An 18,240-nucleotide genomic window follows, 5' to 3' on the forward strand; every position below is an offset into this window, starting at 1 on the left:
CCTCTCCCTCTCAACGGTAGTTTTTGTTCCTCCTCTATCTTCGAGAACCGCGTTCTCCTACTTGCAGTACTTTGAATGCTGATGTGCTACGGAACCTCTACGACGTTCCACTCTTCCCTCTTCTCTCATCTTCTCTTCTCTCTTCTTCTCTTTTCTTCCCTTTCTCCGTTTCTTAGTCTCCTTTTCCTATTCCTCTCTGGTACTTGTAGGAGCACGCGTTCGCGGCCCACGCTCGGTAATGAACTACGATTTATGAATACATTTCCCGACTCGTCTACTCGGCCAGTAAAGGAAAAAAATAAAATAGAAAGAAAAAAGGTTCAAAGAGGACGCTATTTATCGCGTTTGAAATCAGATACGCGAACAACTTTTAAGACGAATCGTGAAAGGTGGGAACTGTTGTAACTCGAACGTTAGTCAAAGAAAAATCGGTAACGGTTTTATGCAACTATTTGCGTATAAGTATAATAATCGAGTGTCCATTTTTTCGTGGACAATAAATCGTAAAAGTTTCTTGCTTTGTGTATTACAGAAGTCGACTTAAAATTTCGTAAAAAAAAAAAAGAAATAACAAAAAAGAAATAAAACGAACGCGTAGGTTTATATAAAATTTACTTCGCAGACTATGCTTAAGGAAAGTATCGTTAAGCAACCCTTCGATCGAATTCAATGAAATATATTCATAAATTTGAACGCTCACATCGTCCAAAGGGAAGTTGTATTCTAAGGGATGGAGTTCAAATGAGATCGTTCGAAATCGATGTGAGAGAAAGAAAAGAAAGAGAGGAAGTAACGATTTATTCAGGAAGAAAGGCAAGATCGATCGCGGAAGAAGAAAAAGAGAAAGAAAGAAAGAAAGAGAGAGAGAGAGAGAGAGAGAGAGAGATGGTCGTTTTTGAAAAAGAAAGGGGGCTCTCAAAAGGATCGGAAAATGTAAATTTCCACATTTTACGAATTTCAAAAGACGTGCTAAGGAAGAAAGCGCTCATAAGCACGAAGACGGTAAATATACAGGGAATAGTTCCGTGGGAGCTTGAAATGGTGAGGGTGAAGACGGAGATAGAAGTAGGAAGGAAAATAAGGAAGAGAGAGAGAGAGAGAGAGAGAAAAGAAGAAAGAGAAAGAAAGAAGGGTGGTTCTCGGGTATATGCAGGGCGGTAACGCGATAAGATGGGCCTCTGCATTGCCGGCATGATTGCCTCTATGGCACATCGAGGCAATCCCCGCGGCTACGTGCCCGACATACATCCGGTTCCATCTTACTTTCCTTTTCTTTTTTCTTGGAGAGACGGTCTTTCTCCTTCCTTCCTTTCTTCATTCGCCGTCGGCGAACGGCGACGGCGCCGTGGATTCGCCCCAAGGAAAAGAGAGAGAATCTTAGATATGCAAGACGATCCTGGCTGCCTCCGTTGCAGCCATTGCATATTTAAATGGCAGTCTGCAAAATTCTACGCGTATATCATTCTTAATTGGACGAGTTAAACGCGTGTCGAGCGGATTAATGTCGGCTACTACGATAAGACACTAATTTTAATCCCATTCGGTATCTCGGAATTCAAAGTTATAATACCACCGTGAAGAAATCGCAAATATTTGTATTTTCTTTAATTTTAATTTTAATTTTTTTTTTTTCATCTATATATACATTATGTACGTGATATTCTCGTATTATTATCTTACAACGATCTTACCTCCTGTTCGTTTCTTTTTTAATTTTATGTAACTCTTTTTTATTTCTTGTACGTAGTTCATTCATAATAACGTGCGTTGAATTTGAAATTTTCTTAAAGTTTTCTTTTCCCCTCTTTCTCTCTCCTACGAAAGACACCCACGTTCTTACATTTTATCGAGTATACGGTTAAACGCGGCCAATGGATGCCATCTTAAATTAGCATTAGTCGACGTATCCGTAGTTACGAGCAAAGGATAATTTATTATCGTAGCAGCCATTCCGCGGTAGTTTCGTACGCCATCCACGTCAGCAAAGCTCGCGCGCGAGTTTGCCTTGATATCGAAGAAAACAACGGAGGGATTCGTTTTCCCTTCGTAATGAAGATCTAGTCCTGTATTTAGGTGGCGAGCAAAGCTTTTCGAGATCGTAATCTTGATATATATGTCTCCCAGCATCGCTCTCTTCGGTTTTCCCCCTTCCTATTCGTATATCAAGCGAAGGAACAGGTAAGGGGAGACTATTACACTCTAAGGTTTCGTTGATCTTAGTGAAAGCTATTTCGTAGAATTCGTTATTTATTTGAAGAAAAGAAACTCGACCATAACTGCGTTCATTCGTATCCGTTAATGTTTATAACTCGTATGAAATAAATTTCAATAAATAAATAAAAGAATAATAAATAAAAAATAATAAATTCAAATAAATAAAATGGTTAAAATTGACAATTTAAAAAACAATTATATACCTGGTTTATATAGAATAACAAAATGAATGAAACTTTAAAAATTGATAGAAACGACCTACACAGCTGGTCGTTTGATGGGACGTTCATTTTAAAAGATATAAAACAAAAAAGAAGAAGCAAAGAAAAGAGACGTCATCAGCACGAGTGGCGTTGAAGTATCGCGTCTCGAATTAAAGGAGATTCAGAATAACCCAGCCCTCCCACGTTCGGCGGATTTAGAAGGGCGGTATCAGTAAGTCGCGAGGGTGATTTCAGACGAACACCATAGTAAAAGCTGGCGGTACGAGGTGGCTTTAGCTCACCGGCGTTTCATTAGCGGAAGATTCTCCCCTGTGGAGTAGGAGGGCGTTAGAGAGGAAGAGAGAAACTGTGAGAGAGATAGAAAAGGCAGGGGTAGGAACGTTCAGTTGCTTGCAAGAAGGCAATAGGTGGAGAACAAGGTAAGCGAAGGCGGGAGATACGGTATTAGAATCCTGTGCATAGTCGGAGACGCATATATCAGTCAATAATTCATAACCATTATTCTCTTCAAATGATTTTCCTCCTATATTAGATATTTCTTTTTGCCTTGAAAAAAGAATTTTTTATTCTGTTGTCGTCTGAAATAAATCGTAAATCATAGAAACGTAATTATAAAGTATCATGTATGGAAATATGCTATTAAAATTCGTTAAGTGTATATATATATATGGATAGTGAGAAATAAGGAAAAGATATTTCATCTTTGTAACTTCTAGATTTTATAGAGATTTTGAAATTTTAATTTTATTTCATCGATATCCTATAGGATTACGATGGACAAGACTCCTTTCGATTGTTAAAAAATTCTATGTAAAAAAATATTTTGCAAGATTGGACAATATGATAAATAACATACCTAGTATTTTGAATTTTCGAAAGCCATATTTCGAGGGCGAGAGTCATAATATCTTGTTCCACCCTCGCACGACAAGCTCGTTTCTCTATCCCGAAACAGTTTTATCCTGGAGTGCTGATCTCGAAGCGACACCACGGCGCCAATGACATTTACATCCTCGCGAAGCGGCGAGACAAAAGGGGGAAAGAACGACGGTCGAGATACATCAGCAAAATCGCCACAGAATTCGAGTAGAGAGACAAGGGTAGGAGAGAGGAGATTGGGGAGGAATTGAGCTCGCAGTCGCTTCGCCCGTTTCACAGTAGCATAAACGAGAAGCGAGATTAAACCGAGGGTGACGTATGTTACGCATCTACCTACCCATTTCTGGAATCCGCACGTTTTTTTTTTTACTAACTTCCGGTAGCCGAAAGGGACAACGAAACAATCATGCAAACAAATCCTGAGTTACAATTCGAAAGAAAAAATATAATACAAGGATTAAAGATTCAATGTATTATTATTAATATTAAAAAGACAAATAATATTCGAGTGATTTTTTTAAATAAAAAATAGAGTTTTCATTATAAAAAAAAATATATATCTTTCTGGTTTTATTTAAATTGTTTCCAAGTTATCTAGTCGTAATAATATATAATAGGGAGAATATACCGAAGGAGAGAATGTTTACTCACGAAGAAGAAACGTGATAGATTAAGACACGAAATAACCTTGAGAGAGGAGAAAGAAAGGGGAAAGAATGAGGGGTGTACGAGGAGGATCCGTGGGATTAACTTGTATCGCATAGAGCCTGCCGGCAAACGTACAAAGGTTGCTCGTAAGTCTTTCGAGATACCTGGCTAACGAAAATTACGATCTTACTAGCACGAGACTCCCATTGCGTGGACGCATTAGCCTACCTGGAATCTCCACCTCTCTTTTTTCTATCTCTTTTCCTCTTTTTCGCCTACGCCCATACGCCTACCCAGATTCAAAGCTCGAATCTGGTTGGTCGTTGTATAGCGCTTTTATTTTCTCTCCCTTCATCCCTGTACACTAACTCAACCTGCTGCCATCGATATCTCAACAAGAACAATGACGAAGATTCTGGAAACAGCAGGGCGTATTCTCACGACGGCGCGAGACCATCGTTTCAGATAGAAATAGAATGAAAAACAAAGAGAGATGTTAAAGAAGTGCCACATAAAAATGATTTATGCGCATCTAATTTATTTCTTCTTTTCAAATTTTCTTCTTTTACATTTTATCCTAATACCGAACGAAGTTTATGCGGACGTTGATTTTCGCAAAAAAAGAAGAAAGAAAAACCACGAGAAGAAACGTTCTTCGTGAATCGGACTTTGTCTCGGCTTTTAAAAGAAAATTCCAAGCGAAGCTCCAGTTACGAAGGGGAGGCAAACTGATTGAGACTCTAACGCCTCGGCAATTGTCGTATTTTCGAGTCCTTGAAAACTAGGCGGACACGTACTCGCGTCAGGAAAAAAAGCCTTTCCTTTTTCCGTTCAAGCAAAATTTAACGTCGCCATTATGCAGAACGGGTTGTATTGGCAAAGCCTCAATCCCAATTCCCAGGGATAGCCAGTCGGTTGAATGGCAAAGCCAAACAAACCTTATTTATGTCTCAATTAAAGCTGGGAATGGGATGCACCCTCGATGGAGCGGCTCCAGACTATAAAGCAGTCGAAAGAGAGAGGAGAGGGTGAGTGAGAGGGAAAGAGAGATATAGAGAGGAAGAGAGAGAAAGAGCGAAATAGAGAGAGAGAGAGAGAAAGAGAGAGAGGAGGAGAAGGTAGCGAAGGAGAATAAGGAGGGATGGAAATGTAGCGAGGGTGGAAGAGGGAAGAGACATGGGAGGGATCGGGGATGGATACCGAAAAGCGTCGACCGTTGAACGTCGACCTCTGAGTTCTGAACTCCCATACCGTTGGACTGGTGCGAGAGGAGAGGTACGAGGGGAGATCATCGGCTTTGGATGTTCCCGTATATCCGAAACTGAACTAAATACCAAGGGGTGCCGGCCGAGGTACCGAGGAGATAACGAGCGAACTCGTGAAACGGCCATAGATCAGCCGGCTTAATTATCTTCACGCATCGGCGCATACCCCTTCTAATCGGAGGGCCTACCTACACCCACGGTCATCCGGAAGCCTATCCTTTCCACCAATCCACGAACGAGAAGTCTCTTGACCCCTTCCTCAATTATCTCTTGCCTTTATATGCGGTATAATTCTACAGAAGCAAGGATGACTCTCTTATATGTATAGGTATACGTACATAAAGTAAATCAAGAGAATAGAAGGACTCTATGAACGACGAGTCTATTTGTACCGAGGCAGAATTTTGATTTTACGTCTTGTTTTTATTTAATTATAATATTATATTCATCGATATATTAAAATATTTTCAATTTTTTCATTGCAAATACGATTTCGACACAAGTATGTAATAGATATAAAATAGTAAAAGTTAAAAATTAATTTAAAGAGAAGGGATAGTATAAACATATAGTATAAACTAGTTCCAAATCGTATCGAAAGGGTTTCGCGCTGTAATTCGTTCAATCGAATGTCGATAGAAAGAAGCTCGTGCGAATCGCATTTCGGTAAATCGCAGAACGCACGTAGAAAATTCAGGTCCGTCGTCGTAAGAGTCGGCAACTAGCCGTGATAGGAGCAACTCGAGCTCACCACCCCCATAGCTAGCTCGTAGACCGTTCCCCGGTGGTTTTATTTTCGAAAGTATCACGGTGAATCTCAAGTTTATTCTCATTCCGGTTGTATGTTTGTACGCAATATAAGATATGTTGATATTCCTGCGGGCTAACCCCTTCTTTTCCTTCTCCGGCACATCGTCTCCCCCTGGAACCGGTCCCGACACGGAACCAACCCTCGTTCCTTTTTATCTCCGCAGAGTTTCCACCCCATCAGCCTCACCCTCGTACTTTACTTTAGCCGCTCGCCCGCATCCACCGGTCTCCCCCTCCACCGGCAGAGCTCCCGAACGACCCGAACTCACCCCCACGAGGCGGCACGGCAGTCATGGCGGCAGTTACGGAATCAATAAAAGTGGTGCTCATGCGCCTCAACTGCCGTCGCTACTACCGTCCACCTTCCTCCTCCCCACCTCATTACTCCCCACTAGTGGCCGCGTGCGCGACCCACCACCTACCTCCCTTCCTACCCTTCTCATCCCACCATCCCCACTATATTGCGAATCCACCCGTCCTCTTCCACCCCTCCCGAAACCTCCACCTCTACCTCGAATCGCGGCAACTTCCCCTCGTATCTATCCTTCGCGAAACTACCCCTGAAACTCTACACACCGACTATACTCTATCGGGTGTCTCGAAAGGGAATACATACTTTCCATGTATCGTCCTCGAGACGCTGGATATTTTTGAACGGAGATAGTAGAAGAAGAGATGAACTGAGATCGGACTTACTGATTTTGTGCTCTTTCTCTTTTTCTTTCATTTTTTTTTTAGTTTCTTAGATTTACCATTTCGAATGATTTTAGACTAAGAAAAGTTTACGTATTATATTCGTATTATAATAGAAACATTCCTTTTTGTTAGCTTTATTATTCTATTGGAAAAATATGACGAAAAATGATTAAAAACTAAGTATAGTTCGAAGCTTGAAACTTTACATTTTTATCAATTCGTTATTACGTTTACCTAAGCATCAACTATCGTTTCGCAAAATCCAATCGTATCGAACGAGAGCAAACACAAACAATTTGATGGAGAGACTTAAACAGCTATAAATTAAAGGAAACGTGAATTTCCACGAGTAGGTAACGTAGTTTGGAATGGTTCGATCGGCCCTCGGCAGTTTGATTGAAAGCAAGCTTGCGCTAATTTCCACGATATCTGATTAATTAACCAGAGCACTCCTATGTCGGCCAACCAAAGCGATTAATCATTTTGCTCTGTCCTGGTAAACAAGCCCTCCAGCAGCGGTTGCTCGATTTTCCCGTCGTGCAATCGACTTTACACGGTGGGGAGGATGAGAGGGGATGATCGTATAGTGGTAGGGGTGTAATGTTGGGATAATGTTGCACATAAACTGTGGCGAGTGCTAGCTCACGCACTTGTGTGAGTGTATATTTGACACGTACAACAAAACAAGCCTTTCTCTGTCGTATACGCACCTCGTTGCACGCGTAGCGTATATTATATGTCGATCGATCCACCTATTATAGACCAGGGAAAATGCTTTTTCATTTTTCGATATTTGGTTAGTCTTTGGTGGAAGATAAATTTATACGGTTTTACTCATACTCGTCGAGTTTATATAAATATCCTTGTGTATGGTTTGAAAATAATAATTTTTTCCAATAGTGTCAGTAAAGTCTCACTCGCGTATATAATTTTCGTTAATTCGTCTTTGCTATTAAAACTCTTGTTACGAGAATAATGAATTATTTAACGATAAAAGTAAGGAGAATAAAAATATATATCCAAAGGAATGAGGAACGAGGAGCTGTTTGGGGTTCTTCAAATTTTCTGATTCATATCGTTGCCACATTTAACGACTCGATCGAAGTATAATCATATTCGCGATGGAAACCATTTATCATTATTTATTTAAGATTGACGGTATTTTGCATAATTCTTCTATAAGCCTAACGCTCATTTCGATCGTCAATAGGCAAGGCACGTTGCTTCTGTGAAACATTTTCTTCATCGTGTTTTATTTAATTAAAAGGGTGTTCTCTAATTATGACACACATGTTACATCTTGCAAGAAAAATATATACCCAGGTACCATCGCGACAAGTATAATAAAGTACAAAGGTGCGATCCGTAAAAGAGAGTGCATACGTGCCGACGTATATGAAAGATCTTCTTACGAGACAAGAGTGCGTAAGCAGCTACTCCTACTTGATTATATTCATTTTTCAATTATCCCCTAATTGGGACGTCCAGCCCGCATGAGAATAAGCGGCGAGGTTGTATGAACGCTTAAAAATTTACATCGAGCGTAACGCTCACCCTCCAGATATGACTGTTGCATCTTCTTACGGTTTCTTACTTTTAATGCTAAAATACCTGTAAGAAGACGTTCGTCCATCGTTCGTTTGATAGAGAACGATGACGGAATAAAAAATATTTACTCTAATTTTTCGGCTTCGATGTTATCACTTAAAACTTGTCTCAACTATACAGGAATTAATAAATAATCTTATTATTAGATACCATGTATATATTGTCTATGTTCAACCAAAAGTCACTAACATTTATATTAATCTGATTGTGAGTTATTGCTCGTCAAACAAATTTTTAATTGGAAAAATAAGGTTTAGAAAAAGTATGATTTTCGTTAATGCTTTCACACCTTACTATTGATGCTTTTTATGAAGTAATGACTAGTAAATTCAAAAAAGTTATTTCTCACAGAAAAAAGATGAAAATGTCGTTAGTGAATATGGACTGAACGTAGACGATATGAAATTAACAGTAATAAATCTAATCATTAAGAAAATATTTAACGACAAGATTTAGAAAGATCGTCGAAAAGAAGCTATACCATCGTAATCCTCACGATGTTATCCTTATCATATTAAAGCGATTTCTCAGTTCCGCCATAGAATGATAAGGAGGAGTATCGGTGCAGATCGTACGAGGGACATGCATTATTTATGAATCACGGGACTAAGTAGGAGTCGAGATTTCAGCCGTGCAAGCCCAAAAGAGCGTTTATCGCACCAGATAGGGTAGGTGCTTTCTCGGCTGGTGGCACGCGGCTACCTACGAAACTTTTCTCTTTCTCTCTTTTTCTTTCTCTCTTTTCCTTTTTCATTTTCTCTTTTCTGAACACTTCTATTCTATTCTCTTTTTCACTCAGGGCTAAGGAAACCCTTTAGGATAGCCTAGACTCTAGGAATATCATATCGCGTATCGTACACTGTGTACGTTGGTATTTCGTACTAACACAGATGTCAATGCATTTCCTTGTGTTGCTGTCTACAAACGTGTCCGTGTAATTCTATAGACGATGGTGTTGTATACTATACTTCGCTAGGAGTTGCATTACCCATTGGTTGCTCCAGCTATGGCCTATTTCGTTCGAGAGTACGAGCCATTTCAAGTGAAAGGGTCGCAACGGACGATCTCTCCCTCTTTTCGCGGTATCGTTCTTTTGCACCTCCTACAAAAGCTCCTAGACCGCTTATAGACGTTTTAAAGTTCCTGCACTCGCTTACGGCTCAGAAAAATCGTTTGAAATGTTATAAAGATGCGATATATGTTTACTAGACATTGTTCATACATCAGAATGATTTAGAAAATAAATACTCGTCTCACAATTGCCAGAAATTACTTCCAATGATTTTTATTATTAATCTTTCGGTAAAATATTCTCTTATAAAATTTTTAAATTGAAAAGAATATATAATGGATCAGATGTAATATTGATTGTCTGTATTTTAGGTCTCTATTTCTAGAATAAGGAATTATATGTAAATCCTGTATATATCAATCTCTTTTGTAGAACGTTCTATTAACATTTTCGAGATTTGTTTCGCAAAATTTATATACGCGCATACGTAAATCTGTTTAAAGTACCTTACGTACAGGAACATGAGCGTAAATCTGCAGTAGATTGAGTGTACGTTTTACTGCAATTAAGCAGAAACGGAATGACTGGGACGTGACTTGAATGATAATAAATGCAAGGACCTAGAGACCTGGTGACGCACTGTCGGTAGTAACGTCTATCGTATCTGATAAATGTACATACACTTATTCAAACTCGGAATTTTATTATACAGTACATAAAACAGATGAAACAAGTTATTTTCATATATTTTCGTATAGAAATATATCTATAATTTCGTCGAATTGTAATAGGAAATTTTCAATAATATCACACAAATTGGAATTTCGCAAATTAATATCGATTCGCATAAAACAAAAGGAGTTTCGTCTGTTAGCTGTACCATTAATTTAACACTTTAATACTTTAATGGTTTATAAAACGCGATAACCGCTTGACATGCCCACATTATCGTCTCGCAAAAATAATTGCATTTATTTCATCGGCCATTCTCTACCGATACACGTACATATCATCAACTTACATATATGTAAAGCATAAAACGAAACTTTTGGGAGATGTCGTTTTTTCGTCAAAATAATATAATTTATTGAAAATCGATGGGAACATTTACGTTATATATGTGTATATACGTACAATATATCAACGTGAAATAAGACGTAAACATTTCAGTGATCGTTCTCGATAAGGAATAAAAATTGTTATGAACTTTAGGACTGTATTAACGAAGATACCATTTATACCCTTAAGATGTAAAAACGAAGAGGAACAGATTAACTACGTCCTTGTTTTTTTTTTGTATCCTCTTGTATCTCCATCTCTTTCTCTCTCCTTTTTTTCTCCGTGCTTTGCTTTTACCCTCTTATTTTTTTTTTCTCTCCCTCAATGCCTTTCTCTCTCTCTCTCTCTTTCTTCCAACGTAGTTTCGACGATATAAAGAACACCAACGGCGAGACATTATCGAGAAGAAGTCCGTGTATATATACACCTGGAACACTCATATTCTCTTTTTCAAGGTACATGTGTATACGTGTACTCCTGCAGAGAAAAGGCGATAGTATGGGTGTGCTAATGTTCGCCGTTACTCACGATTCTCATTTGCAAGATTGCCTATACATCTCGTGGCATCCTACCACGACCGTCTTTCCGCAGAAACTCATGTGCGTGCTGCTACATCTAACGGGTGTTCCAACTTCTTTACTAAAAGGATATTACATTCGGATGATATTACGCGAACGTGAATTTCGTTTAACGCAAATGGCATTAAAGGAATTCGCGAAATACTCTAAATTAGAGCAAAGAACTTCAAAGAAGTTTCTAAAAGGAATTCTTTGTCTTCTTGGATTGATATCTCTGTTCATTTACAACGATTATTCTTAACGTTACATTTTATAAGAAGAATATTTCTTTTCAAGTCAGAGCAGGTTTTTTTTTATATTTTTTAAGTGTCAGCTATGTGTATTGTGTTCAATGACAAAAAGAAACAAAACGTTAAGTTTACTACCGAACAGTCAAGACTTTGAAAACACAGGAAACAGTGTTTTACAATCGAGCTAAGTATAGACAATGTAGTTGTTCACGCCCTTAGAGCGTTTTTTATAGAAGCTAAAAAACTACGACGTTCGATCTAAGGGCAGAACCAATCAGTGACCTTGGGTATAGAGATACTTCTCTTCTACCTTTCTGAGAGTCTTCGATGAGTGCACTATAGCGGTCATAAAAGTCATCGTTGTAAAAGTCAACGACAGTCGCTCAGATTCTCGTAAAAAACTCGAATCTCTGCGTTCGGACAAAACGACGAAAGATGGTAGTAGAAAAGAAAAAAAAAATAAAAGAAAAAGAAAAACTTCAGGGGGTAATCATGAAATGCCGTTACGTGGGTGGGTTTTCTTTTGTTAGTTTTTTTAACCTTCCTAAATAAAAAAAAAAAAAAAAAAAAAAGAAAAAAATACCCGATTCTGTGACCCTTTCTCTTCGTTTCATTCAGTTTTTTTATTTCCTTATTTTTTGCCTTTCTTGACCTTAAAATAGCCAATATCTTCAAGTTGATTTACGATGACGTTAAGAAACCCCTTGACCTTACTATTCATAACTACTTTGGTTGCCTGCCAGAATCTTTCGTGATTCATCGGTGGTTCATCGAATGCATACGAACGAGCCATGCGATTAAGGGTTTACATGCGATGGTTCACGCTGTGAATTTTCACGGTTATGATGTTTGTACGATTTTACTGATCAAAGATTCACTCAAAAGATAAAAGTATGTAATAATAATTTTTTTTTTAAAATATCAAATAATTAGCTCGTGCAGAATAATTTTACATTTCGAAAGAATCCGCGATCACGCAAATATAACAAAAATTGCTATAAATATCGATGTTAAAAATCCTTGAAAACACAACAAAAAAATATTTAAAAAATATCGTTTTTATGATAATATCGTTTAAATTTTACCGGATTAATTTGTTTATAACATAAATTATTCTCGGATTTTATTTCTTTATTAAAATGTTTAATCGCGACGGATAAAGAAAGGAATAAGGAAGTTTCATATAACTGGTTAAATAATGTATGTTCGGTCGAAGTACAAAAACATAAATCATGGATAGTTAATTGAAAATTATTTTTCTACAAATTTTCTAATTTTTCCTTCTCTCCTATTTCATAATAAAATACAAATAGAAACTACTAATGTTGATAGATTTAAATATGGATTTATAAGATTAGTCGAATATTTTTCGATGAGACTTATATCATTTTTTTCCCTGTCTAGTCGATCAAAAAAGAAGAAAAAATAAAGTTATGATATCAAAGATAGTAACTCACCAATGGCAACCTATCATAATTATTCCTTCATCTTGCGACGGCGGTCCATGCAAAGCCATAGCCTTAGATCACAAGTAACAAGACTTGGCACCCATAGACGCTGTAGTTGGTAATGGCGAACATGCTTCTGGAATAACGTATTGTTACGTAGGTGTTACAAGATCCCACGCCGAGGTAGAGCAAACGTTATTGGTCTAGTTACTCGGCCGCACCTTTAACAATCGCAGTCTTGGAAAACACGTGGGATTGGTATATGTCGTACAATTCGTTTATTTCTCTATACAGACACTATTCTAATATTTAAGATTTTCATTTATCTTTTTAGAAAAGATGCGTTTATATGTACAGGGTATCTAAAAAGTCTCGAATAAGTCAAATACTTGTAAAAGCAAGCATTCAACAAACAAATAATTGGTTTTTCTTAAATATTCTATCATCCCTCGATTTTTATACAATCTATTAGTTTTTATATTTGTAATAATATATCGTTTATTAGTCTAGTTTTTAAATTTTTCTTAATTTTTTTCTTTGAATTAGTATAAATATTTTAATTTAAACAAAAACAAACATTTTCTAAATAAAATTTTAAGAACCCTAAAGTTTAATATATGTGAAACGATTGTTCTACTCGTCTCGAATATTGATCAGTTATTGATTTTGCCGAGTTTGTTTGTACACGTACGATCATTTTGTTGTCAATTAAGCAAAAACGTTAATGTTCCAAGTACGAGAAGGAAATTTTCAAAGAATCCAGTCGTTATGGCGAGCTTACAGCGACGTTTATGGCGAGAACGTTTCTGAAATAACGTCACGGCTTGTGAAGGTGACGATGGTTGGTGCACGTTGTTCTCTCTCTCTCTTTCTCTCTCTCATTCTTTCTCTTTGCCTACCGTTAACGAATAATTATAGTCGTAGAGGCTGTAAGTTACTTTAGTCGAGCGGTTGCGTGCACTAGAAAACCCTCTCAGATCCCTCCCAGGACAGTGAGGTACACAAAATGAAGTGTATAGAAAAACAGGCATACTCGCATCTCATGTGTAATCGTATCTACGCGTTCGGACGTTAATAATAGGAGTCATGGTGATACGCGGGGGATGACAGGGGAGATTGTAATGCGGAAACAATGTTTGGCAAAGTGCCGTAGAAGTCACCCTCGGTGTTGCACCAGCCAACGATAAGAAAGAAAAATTATGTGTCTCGACGATTCGAGATTTCGACTTAAAACCCTTTTAATTACGAGTCTACGTGCACATTATTTATTAACGAATTCTTCATCCAAATCATTGTTATGACATTTGCTAATGATCGTAAATCGTATCATGTAATAATAATATTTAATAATAGTAATAATTTAAATAGATGAGTTGGTATATTTGTATCTAAGGAGTTCTAAAATGTACTCTCTCTCGTACGTATCTTCGTGTCCGTTGTAAATCTAATTGTAAGATAAAAAGACAATGCGAATGAGATATGATAAACTAAAGCTTTACGTTAAGACGAGAGAAAGGATATTTCAAGAAGGATTTTAAAACATTTCGAATACAAGTACATATAATAAGATCTGATGGTAAGAAGTTAAGAGAAGGTACTCGACTGCGAACAAGTCTCGTATCGATGCGCAATACGTTGTTAAGACATAATCGGATATTAAAGTCCACCGTGGAGCTACCATAACGTTGCAATTAATTCATAATTGGCTCATTTTCCAAGAGGCCACCGCACAATCTTAATTCAATCTATCGCCATTTGTGGCGCCTCGTTACGAGCCCCTATCTTTAAATAGGCCCTTCATCCTCTTTCGCGAGAGCAAAAGCTCACTCACTGTGAGACGCATCCTGTGGTAGAGTCCTCTTCTTTCATTTTATTACCCTTATGCGTTTCAATACTTATTTTTGAATCGTGCTTCTTAGTATGACGATCGTAAATATATCGTTAATAAGATATTCAATAAAGTATTGAAAACTGTTTAAAGAGAATATGCACATACGTTCATTACTAACATCGACACCAGTTAACACATGTTTCGAAGAAAAGTTGTAGTCATTTTATAGCTTTCTCCGTATTATATTTGACATAAGTAACTGTTAAACGTAATAAGTTTCACGTTGATTAATTTCTTTTTACAAAATCGATCCATTCGAAAAACAGTAATCATTTAAAATATAGTAGCATCGTTTTTATAATCAGGATATATATGAATGTTAATAATAATTATTATTTTTGCACGATCAGGTATCTACTTGGATCAGGATAGATTGAACATAAATTATTAGATTCTACGATAAGAATGCAAACGTTAGTCGATACGAATTCGTTCTACTCACTCAACGATCTCGACTAAGTTTCATCGATATTACGTTTCTTCGACTACTATCGTTTAGCAGCTTCAGGTTGTGCGGTATGCCGCTAGATGTCGGTAGGATTACCACGTGTAGTATACCTAAGGTGTTCTAACGTGCATATACCTGAAATCGACAAAATCCCAAGTTTCTTGTAACATCTTGAAAGATCTATTCAATTTTTTTTATTAGAAACGTTTCCTTATTTCGAAAACGAACGGATCGTATAAAATCGATCCTTTACACGCCAACTTCACAAACGGAAGTAAAAAGATTGAATTTTTGTTTTTTACGATAAACAACAAGTATAGTGAAATACGAGAATTGTAATAGACGGATAAGAATCAAAGAAACGCTTGCCCATCGACGAAACGTCAAGAGCATCGGTTAACGAGAAGGCATTGCATTAATCTCAAGGTCGAAACGTAAGCCACAAACATCGGAGATCATTACTCGCAGTCCATTAGGAGCAGAAGGTCTTTACTGCCCTCGCGATAGGAATTCCAAGGGTCGCCCAGTAGTTCGGCCAACTCGAGCTTAATCCTACCAATGGTTTTCGCGCACGATTCAAAAAACGAGGAAATAAAGAAAGTAAGTAAGAAAGATAGAAAGAAAGAATCTTAGAAAGAGTAAGAGAGAAAAAAGAATAAAGGGGAAGGAAAGAAAGGATAAAGGAATAAAAAAAAGAAGGGAAAGAAAAAAAAAAAGATCGAGAAAAAAGAAAGAGAACAAGAGAAATGGTTTCCTTCTCTTCCATTCGTTCTCTCTATAGCCATGCAGCTTCATCCCTTCCTCGATTCCCTTTTCCTAAGGTATTCTAGTTCGTTTCCTCTTTTGTACTCCTTCCTTCGAACTCGGTGGCTCTGGTACGACGACAACACAAAACTCGGGGAGTGGTTGTCCTCCCACGGTCTCCACGATTCGAGTTTTCGTTCGGCTAGAGAGAGAGAGAGAAAGATAGATAGATAGATATAGAGCAAACGATAGAAAGAGAAAGAGAAAGAGACGACAGTGGCGAGCGCCCATTGCCCGTCACTATCCCCAGTTTCCGCGCCATTTCTCCGTAACGTGCGCCATTTCCTCCCTTCTCTCGCTTTCCTTTTGCTCTCTTCTATACCAAACCCTTTCCACTCTTTCTCTCTCTCCCTCTCTCTCTCTCTCTCTATTTCTCTCTTTCTTTATTTATCTATTTATTTCTCTCTCACTCTTGCACTCTTTCCACCAGCACGCACGAGCCTCTTTTTCTCTCTCTCTTTTCCACCCTTTACGTGTACTCCCTCACTGTTTGTTCTCTATTTGGGTCGTTTGGCCCGCGCAAATACCACCTTCCACCCCCTCTTCCTGCCTCGTTTCCACCCAACCCTTTTCCGTGCGACAAACGTATAATCTCGAAAAACTACTATCTTTTCGGAATGTTCCATGTCACACTTTGTGTTACCTTTTCACTGTCTTTGTCGATTCATATAACTTTATAGAGATAGATTTATTCGTAGACTGTCGATTACATATATATATATATTATATAAGTTATTTTGTATTTGATTTCTTTTTTATGTATTTTTTTTTCTCTTGACTTATTAAAGATAATTTGATACCATATTTGTAACAAATAATTTACCTGTTTCACTGTGTATCTATACGTAATAATTGTTTTAAAAAAGTTTACTTAAGAAAGAGCTCGTATGATTGTGGAGATTAAAAAAACGTGTTGAAAGTGTATAATGTATGGTAATATCCGGTGACTTATGTACGATGATGTACGATTATATTCTCGCGAAGTGTATAAAAAAAAAAACAAGAAGAACGTAGAAATGAAGTCGATGATGTTACCTCCGCCATCGATTTCCTTTCGTTCGTAAACCTTTTATTAAAAATCCTTCTCATAATTTCCGTTTTTGCCGTGGCCAATCAGTCCATTGCTTTTATAACGCTCGACGATCTGGGTTTTATCCAAAAAGATGAAAGGGTTGGAGCGATTCAAAGTGCCAAGAAGATTTTCTATCTCTTTCTTGCTCGTTCAACTCTTAGGACAGGACCGCAATGCGGGTACGCGTAAATGGCTTGTGCTTGCTCCCTTTTTTTCTCTCGTAATCGTCGTTCACAACGCTCGCACCTTCTCCTTTTCACGATTTTAATCAACGAGTAGATCGACTCGTGGCGCCCGTGTATCGCGTTCGGAACTATAATTTCGCGGTAAACGCACCACCACGAACCGGCTGTGCCGCGCAATCCGCTTTAAATAGGTTTGCACGTATGGCCGTCGACCCTTTCGAGTTTCTAAAACCTTCCACGATCTTGAACCCTTACGATATTCTCTCTCTCTCTCTTCTCCTTTTTTTCCTTTTCTCATTGGACAAAAATTGTATGCTTACCGCAAAAAGGAGAGTCGTATTAGACAGGTACATTTTTATGACTTTGGAAATCATCCGGAAAGAACTTTGGACGATTTTTATGGGATAAGGTCTTTCTACTGATTCTTTTTTTCCTTTTTTTTTCATTCTTTTTTTTTAGTATGGGTTCGTCGACTAGTTTTATGTGATCCCTCTGATACACTTTATACATTCAATATATTAGAAACAATATTTATTTAGCGAATAAGTAACACGTAAGACAGAAAGTCAATATCAGAAGTTTTAGCAAAAGGAAGTTCCCTAAGAATATTTGGGTCTTCCTTCCGGTATTTCAGTAGACGTCGTTAATTCAACGATAATCCAAGCGAACAAAGATACCACTCGCAGTCCCGAAAAGTGATCGAGAAAGATAGAAAGAAAAAGGGGAAAGAGAAAAGCCATTTTTCTGAACGGAAACCGGACGCCCCCAGGATCTCAACGTTTCTATCGACAAGCACAAGAACGGGTGCCACGTCAGCGCGTGGTTTGTCCACCCTTCTCTGGTTTTCCGTCAGTCTACGAGACTTTCGATATTTATTTTTATTACGACCACCCTGTCAACGTTTCCATTTCCTTCGACCTCGCTCGGATCTTGGAGACTCTTCTTACAAACGCGTCTATCTATTTTTTGTCTTTCCACTCCTTTTTTTTTTTAACCATCAAGAAAGTGAAATCGACGATCGAAATTTCTGTTATTCCGTCCAAACATTCATCGAACGAATGAAAAGAAAGTCTATCGTTTGAATTTAACGACCGATCGATATCATGCATATCGACGTTATAATTTTCTGCCAACCGATTTGAGATAGGAGCTTGTAATTTTCTTTAACA

Source organism: Polistes fuscatus, unplaced genomic scaffold (genome assembly GCF_010416935.1).
Source record: "Polistes fuscatus isolate 324 unplaced genomic scaffold, CU_Pfus_HIC Scaffold2, whole genome shotgun sequence".
Classification (NCBI taxonomy): Eukaryota; Metazoa; Arthropoda; class Insecta; order Hymenoptera; family Vespidae; genus Polistes; species Polistes fuscatus.